The sequence below is a fragment of the Branchiostoma lanceolatum genome, chromosome 17 (genome assembly GCF_035083965.1).
Source record: "Branchiostoma lanceolatum isolate klBraLanc5 chromosome 17, klBraLanc5.hap2, whole genome shotgun sequence".
NCBI lineage: Eukaryota > Metazoa > Chordata > Leptocardii > Amphioxiformes > Branchiostomatidae > Branchiostoma > Branchiostoma lanceolatum.
In genome coordinates, this window is record NC_089738.1 from 7,823,262 (window position 1) to 7,836,639 (window position 13,378).

Consider the following 13,378-nt stretch of genomic DNA (forward strand, 5'->3'; position numbering starts at 1 on the left):
ACAAGGTTGTATATTTACCGCTACTGGAAGCGTTTACAGTCTTTTCGTCCATCGGTTATATGACTAAGGAGAGCAATAGCATACCAGGCACCGAAGCTCATACTTACCGAAGTACATAGCAGTAGGTTAACTGGTTTCACCATACGAAAGTCCAAGAAAAGCCGGTAAAATGTCGATACTGCGACAAGGTACTGCCAGTCTATGTCCTCTGTGTGATTGAGCTGAACTATAGTATACTAGTAATAACTTATGCCAATAGTGTCACAGGGCTGAATACTGAAAGTGGTCTAAAGGCACTGTTGCGTCACGTTCTGTGCCCTGTCACATACTGTGCCCAGGCACGGTTTGTGACAGTGCCCGCGTGTTACAGACCGTGCCTGGGACAAAGGCACGTTTTGTGACACGCGGGCACCGTCACGAATCGTGCCCAATCGAGCACAGTTCGTGACACACAGGGGTTCTTATCCCATACTGTGCTTTTGTTTTGAGGGAGAGGAGTCTGCCCAACGTGTTTTTTTCCTGCAGCCCGCCATCTTTGTTTTTTTTCAGGGCGCTGGGATGAGAAAGAACCAGCGTAATTCTCGCTCATTAAAATACATTTCGCGCTTGTCTTGGATGATTTAGACTTAGAGTTGATGTGGCACAAACAGACGGACGTCTTAGCACGAATTTCTGCAACAAAAATCAATCCCTAACCGTGTCATTCACGACTGTGTCCAGGCACGGTTCGTGACAGTGCCCGAGTGTCACAAACTGTGCTTTTGCCCCAGGCACGGTTTGTGACACTCAGTAAAATTCACTGTCACTAAGGACAGTAGAGGCCACCTCGTTAGATGTCTTTAGCAACACCTAGAGTTAATAGTGTAGGGTTCACACGAGTGCGTATATTGAAGTTGGTATGAGTTCCGTATTGACTTTTTTTGGTTTAGGTAAAGTTTGTGGGGAACAATTTATATCTATTGTTTTGACTCACCGTTGGGCAGCATGATTACTGAACCCAAAACAAACAAGAGTCCGTAGGACACAATCCTCCGTGAGATGATTATATATGGTGTTTGCGGTGTGGTTAAGGTGTTTGATACCCTTTTCAACTACCGACATGCCAAATTTCAGACAAATCCATTAAATCTATTCCCCTCTTCTTTAGCCAGCATGAACTTGTATTTTCATCTTTGTATCTTGAGACGGCAAAAACATTTAGCGCATCGAGTGTGCGATTCGATGGCATTTCCAGGGTTAAAATTCACCTGCCAACAAATCAATAAAACAAAAAAAATCTTTGAGAAACTGTAATTGCACCAGGCAGACCTATCAGGTATGGGGTGATGTCTGCGTGGGTTTGAAAGGGTACCTGATAAATAGATCCATGATTGCGCAAGTCACTCCACGCTCTGTCCAATCAAATGATCGCAGACAGTTGATGAGTCTATAGCCCGGCTTCTTTTGGTTCGAATCACGGGACGGCAGTAAACACATTCAAGAAGAAACCAGTGTGCCGACCAGTTTATCCTGGTATACGTTACGGTATGATCAGTTTTATATTGCTTGATTGATTTCTAATAATCCTGTTACGTTTCAGGCATCTTTAAATTTTACAACTGTCTGCATCTTAGTGGGTGTTTATTTGTTTGTTTGTATTGCATACCTGATAGACGCATAATCACGTAACATGCCAGGTTTGTATCGCAGAGTACACGCTGCATATTCTTTTCGACAAGTGTAGCGGGTTCTTTTACGTGCTCGAGGTGTGGCTCTCCTCGAACACGGGACCTCCATCTAACGTCCTATCCAAAAGACGTCCCTAACCGAAGCTAGGTACTCATTTTCACTTGAATGAAAAGAGGAAAGTCGTGTTAAGTGCCTTCCCCAATGGCACAACGTCAACGGGACAAATCTGAGGAAACCGAATTCGACCTCTGGGTTCTGGGACGAACATCCTGCCACTGCGCAATCGCGATACCTTCTGATGTCTTTGGTTTTAATGGCTTTATTGTAATTCCCTTTCACAAGACAATGTCACTTGTCACTCCTTTGAGTCCTAATCCTTTGGTGCCTTTCTGCTCAATTGTTTCTTTTTTCTTTTTCATTTATACAAAATTTTTTGGGGGAGCAAAAATCAACTGTTGCCATGTGTAAAGAAATCGCTCTGTCGCTTTTCTTCAAATATAGATCAGTCATCTGGATCCATCATTGGCAGTGGTGTTAACTATTTGTGTAGCTCATTTACTTATTATGTTACTGCAATCCATTTTGACCACATGTCTAGCATGAGAGGAGTTGTATTGGTCATTGGCTCCAATTTGCCCGAGGTGCTACACATGTACATAACCTTTAGATAGAATAGATAATGTTGTTCTTCACCTTGTAGTGGGCTTGCTGTTTGTATAGCAGGGTATATATTTACAGTGATGAGTTGCTAGGCCTTCCCCTTTAACGTGATTGAGGCACCGCCTCAACAGCGCGCCCGCTTTTTATGTCTCACCCAAAAGCGGTCCCCCGAAAGTGCGAAATGGAACGAAATGGAACGAAATGGAACGAAATGGAACGAAATGGAACGAAATGGAACGAAATGGAGCGAAATGGAACGAAATGGAACGAAATGGAACGAAATGGAACGAAATGGAACGAAATGGAACGAAATGGAACGAACTAAAACATATGTAACATTATGAAATGTAATACCAGTAGATAGCGAAATATAAGGAACGTTGTAACATTCACAGTAGACGGGAACAGGAAGCAAATACATAATATAACGTGTTTTATTTCTTGAATCTATTTGGTAATATTAAATACAACGTTTTTGCCGCGTTTGTGTGGCTAGATTCTTCCCTGAAAATGGGAGAGCCGCGTGCAAAGCGCTCGGCCGCTCTTCCTTGATTTTGCCAACTATCTGCAAATGAACTGCTGCAAATAGCAGCGAAAACCAGCAAATGGAACTGAGTATCGAAGTAAGGACTAGATTATACATAAGTTGGTGGTAACATTGCATCTCGTAATTCACCAAGAGGGCATGAGGCAAGCGTAATTTCATTATTCATACAGCGTGTTTGCGTGTTGTGTGAACTGTGAAATACACATCCTGCTCGTTCACACCCTCCCTTTGTTTTGTCGTGAACAAGTAAGCAAGTAAGAGATGTCTCCAGAGGTAGTTCTCAGTCCACGTCCGTGGTTGAATGGAGTGTGAAATTTTACATTGGTGACGCAGCGCAGAGCTGCATTTGCATATCATTAGCGGAGGGGTCCATTCTCCGACAGCCGACCAGCCGAACAATTGGTTGTATAAAAATCGTTGTTGCGGAGATATGCATATGATACGTACTAGTTATGGACTAAAACCGTATGTAAATAAAACTTGGAAGTCGGAGTTTGATTCAACCTGTCGGTAGCACACCCACGTACACAGTTCCGATGCGCTGGCAACATTGGCGGTCATTTGCATGCGGGGCTCCATTTGCAACACGCAAACACACTTTATAAATAAAAAAATTACGCTTGCCTCATGTCCTCTTGTTGAATTATGAGATGCTATGTTACCACCAACTTCTGTATAATCTAGTCCTTACTTTGATACTCAGTTCCGTTTACTTGTTTTCCCTGCTATTTTCAGCAGTTCATTTGCAGATCGTTGGTAAACACAAAGGAAGAGCGGTGGATCTCTTTGCACGCGGCGCTCCCATTTTCAGGGAAGAATCTAGCCACACAAACGCGGCAAAAACGTTGTATTTAATATCATCAAACAGATTCAAGAAATAAAACACGTTATATTATGTATTTGCTTCCTGTTCCCGTCTACTGTGAATGTTACAACGTTCCTTATATTTCGCTATCTACTGGTATTACATTTCATAATGTAACACATGTTTTAGTTCGTTCCATTTCGTTCCATTTCGTTCCATTTCGTTCCATTTCGTTCCATTTCGTCCCATTTCGTTCCATTTCGTTCCATTTCGTTCCATTTCGTTCCATTTCGTTCCATTTCGTTCCATTTCGTTCCATTTCGTTCCATTTCGTTCCATTTCGTTCCATTTCGTTCCATTTCGCACTTTCGGGGGACCCTCCAAAAGACGGGTGCAGCCTCATACGAGATTACCGGACCCAGGGTTTGAGCCGTGGTCTCCCCGTATCCAACAAACTAGGTGGAAACAGGAGCTCAACTTATGTGACATCTTAAGTTAGTATACTGAATAGAATTAAATGAAATGAACCATCATTTTGTTGATGAATATACTATTTTGTATGGTCACCACTTACCGTCTTGTCATGAATTGTGCGACTGCTTCTGTGAAAAGGTTATCGACAGACCATTGCCACATACATGTATTTTTCCAATTGAAATAACATCCCAAGTAAGATTTTTATGCACACAAGAACGTTAACCCCAAAGCCTGTCTGAAACAAGCATTCCAGATTTTAAAAGTTGTAACGATTTATCAACATGTGTAATTATGATCTTTGAATTGTTTTACTGCAGGTTATGAATTTCACGATGATGTCAAAGTTCTCATCAACTGCAGACTTAACGACGTGTTGTGTAAAACCAATCTAATAAGTGGCCATCCCTCCGACATTGAGCATTTCAGAGCTCATCAATTGCACAGAAAAAACTAATTCATACAGCATTGACAATCATGTCAAATAGGTCCACAGCTTTGTAACGTCATGATGGAACGCTTTCTGTTCTTAATTTTCATGCAAATGGTGTCAAGTACAGTTTCGGGGGATTCGGTTCCAACCAGTTGTTATATAAGAGATTTTCTCAACAGTAGGATTACTTGCCCACATTCCAAAATAACCAGTCTACCAGCTAAACCACTATACCGGGTGTACCTGGTGTTCCTTCAGCACAATCGTATCCGAACCGTCCACGACTTGTCCGGCTTTCCCTTCATCCGCACGCTGAATCTCAGCCACAACCTCATCACAACATTTCCGTGGGAATCTCTGAGTCATGTGAAGAACCTTCTCACGCTTGATTTATCTCACAATCTGTTAACCTCTATAAGGCTTGACTTACAAAAAGGTGCAACGGCTCTATATGTTGTGGAGGTGTCCAGCAATCATCTGGCTACCTTCTCTAAAGCAAACCTGGACAATTTTTGTTATGATCCGCCAGAGTCTCCCTGGCGTCCACAAAATAAAAGAGGGTTAAGAAATATACATGGCAATCCAGTTCACTGTGACTGCCGTATGTCGTGGTTGGCAGAAATAGCTCTTGTGTTTAACCAGTGTTATCCATTCAGTTGTACCTCTACTGTCAGAGAGAGTCTGCTTTATTTCGATTTTATTGGAAATGGCTTGCCTAAATGTAGCAGTCCTGAAAGTCTACGTAATGTCTCGCTACACGAGGCAAACCTACAAGCCTGCCCAACGAAAGAAGAGAAAGTGTCTGAAACACAATTTCCCGTCTTAGAAAAGAATACAGACCTTCTCACAATTTCTGTACCACTCCTGCCAACCGTAAGGCACCAGTCGAAAGGCATCCAAAAGGACCTAACACTGTTAAAAAACACAACAAAACAGATCAGTGTCTCGTTAGCTTGCCCAAATGAATATAAAATCACGCATCTCACTACTAAGAACGAGATCGGTAATATACCCAACAAGGTGGCTATCGACACTACAGACGCTGTCTTGATAGTGATGTCAGCTGTTTTTATGTTAATTTTAGTGGTAACTGTAACTAAACATGTCATCCAGCACAGACAGGAAGATGAACATCAGAACGGACCAAACCAAAATGTAGAATCATCGGAAATTGCAGAAGGATCTCATGCAAGTCCCGAACAAACCGACGTCTTTATAAACCCAGTGTACCAAAGGGATAATGGTGATTACGGCCAAGACCATAATCCCCAAATTCCAGGCCCGAACGAATTATCAGAAATTACGGAAAGGACGCATGCGAATCCAGATGACATTATTGTCCTTGCTAACCCTGTCCAGAAAAGCAAGGCTGACTTTAATATGACTCATAGAGCCCGTAGTGAAGCGACAATCCCACAAATGGTTGTCAGGAATCAGTCAAACTGTAGTAGTACTGCCATCGCCATGATAGAATCCAACAGCTACCATGACTACATCAATGGACAAAACGAAGCAACCAAGTACGAGAGAATCATAGTCAACTGTCTAGCGGAACATTGCCGCCTGGAATCCGCCTCTAGTACTGGTACCAATGGATTGTACCGTAGAGTGTCCAGCATTCAGCAGTACACCTCGGAAAACGTCTTGTACGGAAGAAACAAAGCTGACTGCCAGGATGATTATGCTTCCCCTCTAAAACCAGGTGTATTCTCCAGACGTCTTACATTGTAGGAGATCAGGAAATGTGAGACAGTCAAACTCGCTAAACAAAACATTCCGATGTGTTCGTATTGTGTGCATTTTTCAGGAAAGCACCAACTAAAGGTTTCCAGGGCTAAAGCTTGCAGTTGGCCCTAGTTTCAGATGACCCTTGAATTGTGGGATTCAATTAAACTTACATGTACGAACTTTGTCATTTTCAAGTATAAGAATGTTTAGGAATTGGAAATGTTAGAGGGTGAAAAGCGAAAAAGGTGTTGAATCAAGGACCGTAGGGAAAGCCTCATTATGTCTTTGAATAACACCTAGAGTAATTATAATAGATGTGCGTGTGACTAACGGAGGGTTCACACGAGTACGTATATTGAAGTTGGTATATGAGTTCCGTATTGACATTCTTTTGGTTTAGGTAAAGTTTTTTGGGAAGATTTTATTTTGACCGGCCGTTGTGCAGTCTGGTTACTGATCCCAAAACAAACAAGGGTCCGTGGGACACAATCCTCCGTGCGATGATTATGGTGTTTATGTCCAGAATCTGCTGGGATGAAGAAGGTGACCTGTGGCCATTACTGCGATGGCTGCTGACCTACGGTCGTGGAGGAGACGTGTGATCGGTTGCTGCGCAGCCGACTGCTGACGCTGATGATGCGGTGTTGCTAAGATGTTTGATACCCTCTTCAACTACCGACATGCCAAATTTCAGACCATTCCATTGAACTCTTTTCCCTCTTCTTTAGCCACGATGAAGTTATATTTTCACGTTTGTGTCTTGAGACGGCAAAAACATTTAGCGCATCTAGTGTGCCATTCTATGGCATTTTCATGGTAAAATCCACCTGCCACCAAAGCAATAAACAAAGCAATCTTTGAGAAACTGTAATTGCACCAGGCAGACCTATCAGGTTTGGGGTGATGACTGCGTGGGTTTGAAAAGTACCTGATGAATAAATCCATGGTTGCGTAAGTCACTCCAAGCACCAAAAAAAGTCACTCCAAGCTCTGTCCAATCAAATGATCGCAGACAGTTGATAAGTCTACAGCTAGCTTCTTTTGGCTCAAATCGAGGATCGAGACGACAGCTAGCGAACACATTAAAGGAGAAACTGTTTACTTGGTACGACCTGTTTATCCTGATATCCGTTGCGGTAAGATCTGTTTTATCTTGCATGACTGGTGTCTAATAATCCTGTTACTTTCCATGCATCTTCAGATTTTACAACTTTCTACCTCTTAGTGGATGTTTGATTGTTTGTTTGTATTGAATACCAGGTAAACGCATAATGACGTAACATGCCAGGTTTGAACTGAAGAGTACACGCTGCATACTCTTTTCGATAAGTGTAACGGGTTCTTTTACGTGCTCGATGTGTGGCTCTCCCCAAACACGGGACCTCCAACAAGAACGTTAACCCCAAAGCCTGTCTGAAACATGCATTTCCGGTTTTAAAAATTGAAAAAAATTTCAAAGAATGATATACCTACCTACCTACCTAGTCCCTTGACCTCCGGGTCGTTGGGAGGACAAGGTAGCAGTGAAGATGGAGATCTGTCTCCAGGCTCGTTGTACATGATATACATGTGTGATTATGTTCTTTGAATTATGTTACTGCAGGTTATGAATTTCACGATGATGACAAAGTTCTCATCAACTGCATACTGATTAACATGCTGTGTAAGACCCATCTAATAAGTGGCCATCCCTCCGACATTGAGCCTATCAACCGCGCAGAGCAAGCTAATTCGTACAGAAATTGACAATCACATCACATAGGTCCACATACAGCTTTGTAACGTCATGATGGAACGCTTCCTGTTCTTAATGTTCGTGCAACTGATATCAAGTACAGTATTGGGGAATTCTATTCCAACCAGATGTTATGTTAGTGAATATATGGAGAGTAGGATTACTTGCCCGCATTCCAACATAACCAGTCTTCCAGCTAAGCCACTATACGAGGTGCGCTATGTGTTCCTTCAGCACAATCGTATCCAAACCGTCAACGACTTGTCCGGATTTCCCTTCATCAGCACGCTAAATCTCAGCCACAACCTCATCACAACATTTCCGTGGGAATCTTTGAGTCATGTGAAGTACCTCACGACGCTTGATTTATCTCACAATCTGTTAACCTCTATAAGGCTTGACTTACAAAAAGGGGCAACGGGTCTATATGTTGTAGACGTGTCCTGCAATCATCTGGCTACATTCTCTAAAGCAAACCTCGATAATCCTTATTTTTATGCTCCAGAGTTTCAGAACTACCCTGGACATAAAAAACGAGGGTACAGAAATATATTACATGGCAATCCAATTCACTGTGATTGCCGTATGTCATGGCTGGCGGAAATGGCTCTTGAGTTTCACCAGTGTCGGCCACTCAGGTGTACTTCTGCTTTCCAAGAGTATATGCTTTATATTGAGTTTCTTGAAAATGGCTTGCCTAAATGTAGCAGTCCTGAAAGTCTACATAATGTCTCGCTACACGAGGCAAACCTACAAGCCTGCCCAACGAAAGAAGAGAAAGTGACTGAAACACAACTTCCCATCTTAGGAAAGACCACAGACCACCTCACTATTTCTGTACCACTTCTGCCAACCGTAAGAAACCAGTCCAAAGGCATCCAAAATGACCTTACACTGTTAAAAAACACGACACAACAGATCAGTGTCTCATTAACTGGCCCAAATGACTATAACGTCACGCATCTCACAACAAAGAACAAGATTGGTAATATGCCCAACAAAGTGGCTATCGACACTACAGACGCTGTCTTGATAGTGATCACAGCTGTTTTTATGTTAATTTTAGTGGTGGCTGTTGTTGTCGTTACTAAACACGTCATTCAGCAGAGACAGAAAGATGAACATCAGAACGGACCAAACCAAAATGTAGAATCACCGGAAAGTGCAGAGGGATCTCATGCAAGTCCCGAACAAACCAACGTCTTTATAAACCCAGCGTACCAAAGGTATAATGGTGATGTCGGACAAGGCCATAATCCCCAAATTCCAGGTCCGAACGAATTATCAGAAATTACGGAAAGGACGTATGCGAATCCAGATGACATTATTGTCCTTGCTAACCCTGTCCAGAAAAGCAAGGCTGAGTGTGATATGACTCATAGAACCCGTAGTGAAGAAACAATCCCACAAATGGTAGGTACGAATCAGTCGAACTGTAGTAGTACTGCCGTCGCCATGATAGAATCCAACAGCTACCATGACTACATCAATCGACAAAACCAAGCAACCAAGTACGAGAGAATCATAGCCAACTGTCTATCTGAACATTGCCGTCTGGAATCCGCCACTAGTACTGGTACCAATGGATTGTACCGTAGAGTGTCCAGCATTCAGCAGTACTCCTCGGAAAACGTCTTGTACGGAAGAAACAAAGCTGACTGCCAGGATGATTATGCTTCCCTTCTAAAACCAGGTGTATTCTCCAGACGTCTTACATTGTAGGAGATCAGGAAATGTGAGACAGTCAAACTCGCTAAATAAAACATTCCGATGTGTTCGTATTGTGTGCATTTTTCAGGAAAGCACCAACTAAAGGTTTCCAGGGCTAAAGCTTGCAGTTGGCCCTAGTTTCAGATGACCCTTGAATTGTGGGATTCAATTAAACTTACATGTACGAACTTTGTCATTTTCAAGTATAAGAATGTTTAGGTCAGGAATTGGAAATGTTAGAGGGTGAAAAGCGAAAAAGGTGTTGAATCAAGGACCGTAAGGAAAGCCTCATTATGTCTTTAAATAACACCTAGAGTGATTATAATAGATGTGCGTGTGACTAACGGAGGATTCACACGAGTGGGTATATTGAAGTTGGTATATGAGTTCCGTATTGACATTCTTTTGGTTTAGGTAAAGTTTTTTGGGAAGATTTTATTTTGACCGGCCGTTGTGCAGTCTGGTTACTGATCCCAAAACAAACAAGAGTCCGTGGGACACAATCCTCCGTGAGATGATTATGGTGTTTATGTCCAGAATCTGCTGGGATGCAGAAGGTGACCTGTGGCCATTACTGCGATGGCTGCTGACCTACGGTCGTGGAGGAGACGTGTGATCGGCTGCTGCGCAGCCGACTGCTTATGCTGATGATGCAGTGTGCCTAAGTTGTTTGATACCCTCTTCAACTACCGACATGCCAAATTTCAGACAAATCCATTGAATTCTTTTCCCTCTTCTTCAGCCACGATGAAGTTATATTTCTACGTTTGTATCTTGAGACGGCAAAAACATTTAGCGCACCTAGTGTGCCATTCTATGGCATTTTCATGGTAAAATCCACCTGCCACCAAAGCAATAAACAAAGCAATCTTTGAGAAACTGTAATTGCACCAGGCAGACCTATCAGGTTTGGGGTGATGACTGCGTGGGTTTGGAAGGGTACCTGATTAATAGATCCATGGTTGCGTGAGTCACTCCAAGCTATGTCCAATCAGATGATCGTAGACAGTAGATAAGTCTACAGCCAGACTTCTTTTGCCTCAAATCACGGGACGACAGTGAACACATTCAAGAAGAAACTGTTGTGACGACCAGTTTATCCTGACATCCGTTACGGTAAGATCCGTTTTATCTTGCTTGGCTGGCTTCTAATAATCCTGTTACTTTTCAAGCATATTTAAATTTTACAACTTTCTACTTCTCAGCGGATGTTTGATTGTTTGTTTGTTTGTTTGTATTGAATACCATACGCATAATGACGTAACATGCCAGGTTTGTACTGAAGAATACATACTGCATACTCTTTTCGATAAATGTAGCGGGTTCTTTTACGTGCTCGAGGTGTGGCTCTCCTCAAACACGGGACCTCCAACAAGAACGTTAACCCCAAAGCCTGTCTCAAACAAGCATTTCATGTTTTAAGAATTGAAGGAATTTTCAAAGAATGATATACATGTGTAATTATGTTCTTTGAATTGTGTTACTGCAGGTTATGAATTTCACGATGATGTCAAAGTTCTCATCAACTGCAGACTGATTTACATGTTGTGTAAAACCCATCTGATAAGTGGCCATCCCTCCGAAAGTGAGCATTTCAGAGCTCATCAACCGCACAGAAAGGGCTAATTCGTACAGCAATTGTCAATCACATCAAATAGGTCCACAGCTTTGTAACGTCATGATGGTGGAACGCTTTCTGTTCTTCATTTTCGTGCAACTGGTGTCATGTACTGTATTGGGTGATTCGTTACCAAGCAGATGTTATGTAAGGGATGATTTCAACTGTAGGATTACTTGCCCACACTCCAACATAACCAGTCTACCAGCTAAGCCACTATACGAGGTGCGCTATGTGTTCCTTCAGCACAATCGTATCCAAACCGTCCACGACTTGTCCGGCTTTCCCTATATCTACACGCTGAATCTCAGCCACAACCTTATCACGACATTTCGGTGGGGATCTTTGAATCATTTGAAGAACCTTCGCATCCTTGATTTGTGTCACAATCGGTTAAGCTCTATCAGGCTTGATTTGCTCACTGAGGGCGCAAAGGTTCTATATAAGGTGAACGTGGCTTACAATCGCCTGGCGTCCTTCTCTAAAGCAAACCTCAACAGTCCTTACCTTGATATTCCAGAGTTACAGAACTTGCGTACACGAAAAAGAAGCGGGTACAGATATATACATGGAAATCCAATTCACTGTGACTGTCGTATGTCCTGGTTGGGAGAAATGGCTCTCACGTTTCACAAGTGTTCGCAACACAGTTGTACTTCGGTGGTTAGAGAGGGTCATCTTTTTCGTGAGTTTCGTACATATGGCTTGCCTAAATGTACAACTCCTGAAAGTCTTCATAATGTCCCGCTACACGAGGCAAACCTACAAGCCTGCCCAACGAAAGAAGAGAAAGTGGCTGAAACACAACTTCCCATCCTAGAAAAGACCACAGACCACCTCACTAATTCTGTAGCACTTCTACCAACCGTAAGAAACCAGTCCGAGGGCCTAACACTGTTAAAAAACACAACACAACAGATCAGCGTCTCATTAGTTGGCCCAAATGACTATAAAGTCACGCATCTCACTACTAAGAACAAAATCAGCAATATACCCAACAAAGTGGCTATCGACACTACAGACGCTGTCTTGATAGTGATCACAGCTGTTTTTATGTTAATTCTAGTGGTGGCTGTTGTTGTCGTTACTAAACACGTCATCCAGCAGAGACAGAGAGATGAACATCGCGACGGACAAAACCTAAATGTAGAATCATCGGAAAGAGCAGAAGAATCTCACGCAAGTCCCGAACAACCCGACGTCTTTATAAACCCAATGTACCAAAGGGATAATGGTGATTACGGACAAGACCATAATCCACAAGTTCCAGGCCCGAACGAATTATCAGAAATTACGGAAAGGACGCATGCGAATCCAGATGACTTTATCGTCCTTGCTAACCCTGTCCAGAAAAGCAAGGCTGACTTTGATATGACTCGTAGAGCCCGTAGTGAAGAGACAATCCCACAAATGGTTGTCAGGAATCAGTCAAACTGTAGTAGTACTGCTGCCGCCATGATAGAATCCAACAGCTACCATGACTACATCAATGGACAAAGCGAAGCAACCAAGTACGAGAGAATTATAGCCAACTGTCTATCTGAACATTGCCGTCTGGAATCCGCCACTAGTACTTCTACCAATGGATTGTACTGTAGAGTGTCCAGCATTCAGCAGTACGCCTCGGAAAACGTCTTGTACGGAAGAAACAAAGCTGACTGCCAGGATGATTATGTTCCCCTTCATACACCAGGTGTATTCTCCAGACGTCTTACATTGTAGGAGATCAGGAAATGTGAGACAGTCAAACTCGCTAAACAAAACATTCCAATGTGTTCGTATTGTGTGCATTTCTCGGGAAAGCACCAACTAAAGATTTCCAGGGCTGAAGCTTGAAGTTGGCCCTAGTTTCAGATGACCCTTGAATTGTGGGATTCAATTAAACTTACATGTACGAACTTTGTCATTTCTAAGTATAAGAATGTTAAGGGATTGGAAATGTTAGAGGGTGAAAAGCGGAAAAGTTGTTAAATCAGCCAGAACCGACTGTAACAATTAAA